This window comes from Lissotriton vulgaris, chromosome 6, assembly GCF_964263255.1.
Source record: "Lissotriton vulgaris chromosome 6, aLisVul1.2, whole genome shotgun sequence".
In the NCBI taxonomy this organism is placed as follows: Eukaryota; Metazoa; Chordata; class Amphibia; order Caudata; family Salamandridae; genus Lissotriton; species Lissotriton vulgaris.
This window is the reverse complement of record NC_141694.1, coordinates 384,787,149-384,792,293: the sequence shown is the minus strand read 5'-3', so window position 1 is coordinate 384,792,293 and position 5,145 is coordinate 384,787,149.

Sequence of the window (5,145 nt, the reverse complement as noted above, 5' to 3'; positions counted from 1 at the left end):
TCACAGCGCTTTACATACAGAACTCCGAGTTGCAAGTTACAAACAAAGGGACATATTATCAAGAATGGCTTTAAAATTATCGCCGCTTTGGTGGCAGGAAACTGCAGCTAAAGCGGCGATAATGGCCTTGATAATATGTCCTTGAGAATTCCAATAGAAGCCCATGTTCACACCAGAGTCCGTCCGCCACCCCCGAGGTGGAGGGACCAACCGCAGGGGCAGCGGTGGTGCCTCCGGTGCAATTAGGATGTGACCGTCACCCTGGCGGTCACATCCTGTATCTTTAACCTTGCGGCGGGTGCTGCTTAAAGCAGCAGTCGCCGCAAGGTTAAAAATGCATGTTTAACATTTACATGCACCAAGCGACAGGCACTGCGCGGTGCCTGCCGCTTTGTGCATGTAAATGCTGGGGGTTACCATAGGTACCCCCCATGTGCACCCCCCACCCCCGACACCCTGGAGGCCCACAAAGGGCCGCAAAACACCAAAGACCACATGCTTTTCCACGGCGGAAAAGCCACAGTGGAAAAGCATGTGACGATGCACATCCTAATGTGGCTGACGGTGTCTTGCAGACCCCGCCACCAAATGGCCCTCCACACTCCTTGGATCAGCGGCGGGCGGACCTGCCGTCCGCCGCTGGTCCCACTGCAATCCCACCACCATCCTAATCTGGCAGTGGGTGTATTCTGTGGCCGCGGCGGTGAATCTGCATCCTCCGGGCCGGCGGTGACCCTTTAGACGCAGCACTACCTGGCTGCCTTAACTCGGAAGCAGCGATTGGAGTTAGTATTGAGAGGAGTGAGAACATAGTGATGGGATACCCTTTAACAGTTATAGTCCCTTACTCTGTTGATCTTTCCTCACCAGAATAAAAACCAGTACAGGACTAACAGTAGACTTTCCAAATAGGAGCAACAGATATTGGAAGCAGACAACAAAATATTAAAGCGTGCCAAATTCTAAATCCCTCAACCCTACTACCAGTGTATGAAGATTGCAATGGAGATGAAGTTGAGCATGATTGCCTAGATGACACAAACGTATGCGCCAAGGCCAAACATAAAAGATGAGCCTTTGAATGATCCTGCTGTAATGTCTGTTGATTGCTCATGTCTGAGAAACAATGATGGTAACCTGAGAGCAGCTTAAGCTATGTCTGTACAATTCAAGAAGTTGTAAAAGCTTCCTGGCTTCGAGTTGTGACTTCAACACAAGTTGCAGCTTGCAGTTTAACAACCCACTTGAGAGTGACTATATTCACAGATAGTCAATGTGGCTTTGGTGTTGTCCATGATTTTGGACAACTATGTTCACAAAGAAGTTTCATGATCTCATCTGGATCCCCAAAACAAAATGGGGAACCTGTGAGAAAATTATTGGAAGCACTCAGAAACCAGCAGAAATTGCAGTTGTTAAATGTGTAGCTCACTGGAGTAATAATGGATATATCCCTGTTCGAAACAGATTTGCTGAAAAGTTGCATGGTATAGTGGACTAGTGGCTTGTACATTTAATGGGCTTGCTCAAATGAATCTGAAGAGGACACTGTTCCCACACAGTTGTTGTCAGTGGCTGATACATGGGAAGAGCTTAAAAGAATTGCATTAAGATATTTCAGAAGCAGAACAACAGGGTTGGATCAGAGCAGCATGTGAGAACATTTCAAATAACAGTTGGGTGTCAGGAGATAGAAGCCCAGTCATAAAACCGCCCCCTTTTGGAATCAATTCAGTTTACCCAAGCCTATGAAATGCCTTTGAATTACATGCTGTGAGACCACATGACAAGTGTTAACAAACTGTGAAGCACTGTTTTGTTTTTAATAAATATTTTGCTCAGGATCAACTAAGGAATCTCAGTGACAATTTTCTTCAATTATCTTTCTTTGCGTTATGATATTAAATAGATTTTGATTCAATCATATGTGACTTAAGTGAACACACTATAATGAATCTGACAGTAGGATCGATTGTCTTATTGGAATATTTTTGTTTTTACTGTAGACATAAAAATAATAAATGCTTTTAAGGAATCACTACTTCATATACTTTTTGACATTTGATCTTCTATTCTTCTTGGGTCTATAAAGCAGTGACTATATAATAATAAACTATTGATAACTTGGGGAACTATTCTTAAAAGAAAATTATGCATTTATTGTCTCAGGGTTGCTCCCATATTTGAAGAAAATATATAAGTTTGGAGAATTTACACTAGTTCTTTAAGTACTCCTGGGAAGGTTTGCCAATCACAGCCTTCCAGCAGTACTCACATTTATAACCATTTACACATGTGCAAATATAGCAGATATAAGTGCTACACAAAAGTGCATTTGTGCCTTTTTCTTTTTCTCCAATGGTAAAAAGAGTGCTATGTTTCTTTGACAATGCTTTAAACCTCACCACACCAATGTTAGGTGTGTTCTCTGCCAGTCGTGGATAGAGATTGACTCCTGCCTTTCGAAGTGGCAAATCCTGGACGAGATTCAGTGTACAAATGTACACTGCCAAGTTTTGAATACCCACATACATGCATATTTCTCAATTTCTAGGAGTCCCTGCTTTGGAATGTTTACATCATATGTCTGTAATTAGAATAATTCACACATAAACTGGCAGCATGAAGGAATATTTTTTGTTGTATGAGTATTCAAAACTAGCCGCTATGCACCTAAACTCAACTTTTGTGCTAAAATTATTTTGATAATGATTTTGATGGAAATCTGCTGGATTTAGTAGATACCTGCTTCATTTAATGCAATCCTTCACTAACAGTACCGTATACGGCCAACCCAAATCAGGCACTTCATAACCATGAGCACCTAAGCCGCAGCTGCGTCATCTGTGAGTGTTTCCCTGACATGCTGGTGCAGACATCCTGGGCAGACGTTTTCACTACCGCTACCAATAGTATGGCCACTATCCTGGGTTTAAAGAGCTCTCCTCCTCTTTCCCACATGCCCAAGCAGAATTAGTGTAAGGTAAAGCTCATTTTAAAAGTAATCCGTAACACCATTTACTCCATGCTTCATACACATTATGGGAGGGATTAGAAAGCACCCCATATCTATCCACCAGCAGAGTCCTATTGTGCCAATCCAGATCAGGTGCTAGATACAGAATCCCATTACCTCTTAGTCAGACTTGGCATCCCCTGTGAGGGGCCTCCACAAAGCAGTAGTGTTGGCAGCTTGTGTAGCCCAAGCTCTATTGAATGTGTGGCCGCCATCTTGGCATCCAGGCATAGATAAAGTAAACCCCTCTTTTCCCTTTCTCACGGGCATCCCTCCATTTATATTCTATTGCCCCAGGGTGTCTCAGCATCGCAGCTTGGGATTACAGCAAAAGCCCTCTTTAGGTCTGCTCCGGCCCTCTAAGGGCAAGGACTTTTTATTTCCTTGGACACCACATGTTGTTCTTTCAATGTTTTGTTACATGTTCAGAAACACACTTCTCACCACCCTCCTTGGTTTCCACTATTGGTTAGCTCAAGATACCAAATGTCTTAACAGCGGTAACTATCTTTGGGTTTATTTAATGAAAACTCATGTAAATATATTATATGTAAATATAATTTTCACCTGAACAAAATGTGATGCAATCTGGTAAAATTCATAACAACATAAATGAATGAGTCAAAAATAATGTGGTCAAAATTCAAAGAGGTTTAATATCGTCATACAGTTATAGTTCTGTCAAGGAGCTGCCAATATACTATTATCTTAGACTCTTTACAAGAAGCTTAAATTACATATATTCTTCATGCTTTGAATTGTTACAACCAGTGACTTTCCATGCTTGATATGTGTGTCTAAATAAAACAACTTGACAAAAAGAAATTTCAAATTGTTCACTGACACTGCTTAAGAAGATACTGCGAATACAATTTTGCGTATATATTTCCTCACCAAGATCTTATTTTACCAAGAATTAGGCTGCCTAATTCTTTATGAGCACCAGTCAATATATAAATAATTGGTTTATCTGTGGTTTCTAAAATCTGAGTTGGTGGCTGGCTGAATGCAGGTTGAATAAAAGCAAGTTCAAGGCTTTGGCATTTAAAATGGAGAAAGCACGGTGTAGGAAGCTGGCTCTGTATATACTATATCAAAGTAAGGTATTGTGTGCACAGAGCCCAATGGAACCCCAAATGTAGGCAGAGGTAAAAGTAGATAATACCTTACGCTCTATTTGTGGTAGTGTGGGTGAGTAGTAAGGCTTTATCAGAGGGTAGTGTTAAGCATGTATTGTACACGCTTAGCCAAAAAGTGATGTCACACACTCAAAGACTTAACTAATTTGTTTGTATACAAATATTATTTAGTTGTATTTTATTTTCTAGAACTAAGCCAGGCCTGGTAAGTGTAATAGTACTTTGCAAGAATAATGCAGTTAAATATAGTTTGAATTCAGTTGAAGGCAAATGGATTGGTTATAGGTAAGTCACTTGTTCATAAAACAGTTGGAATTACTTCTCAGTTACTATTGAGATTACTTTGTATGTTCCTTTTCAGATTACTTTTTAAGTTACTTTTTCTACTCAGTGGGAAAATGCCTAGATATCACACTGGGACATTTCCTAGATAAAAGGTAAGTAAATCAGTGTTTTGTACATATGCAGTTTCCTATGGTTTCAAACAAACCAACACCACACTTCGAACAATTTTAACAAGAAAGCAGTCAATGCAGTCCTATGGAAGAAAACCAGGTTATCATTTTAACAATAAGCACTTAGGCTTAGGAGTTGGTTTTCTGGGGTTAGATCAAGTGTTCCCCCAGAGTCAAGGATACACTCTCAAAGCACACTCAATTGCATTAGGGCGGCTGGGTGCAGACAGCTAAGGCCCAATGTTATCCAATGGGGGAAAGCCGGCCTCCGGTTGGCGGCTGCTCATGAGCAGGCCATAAGGTTGTGGGAGTAAAGCTCCTAGACTTAAGTTAAGGGCAAAGGGGGATCCGATTTAGCACGTAAGGTGCACCCACTCACAGCACTTTAGAGAGTTCCTTTGAAGTCATGCCCTACATCAAGGGCACTTTTGGGTATAAGTGCTGGGTTGCTGACCCCTTAAAATCAGACACTACAGGATATTGAGCTGAACCTCTGTCTGAAGGACTCCTGAGCTTCTTGAAGGGCTTAACTGGA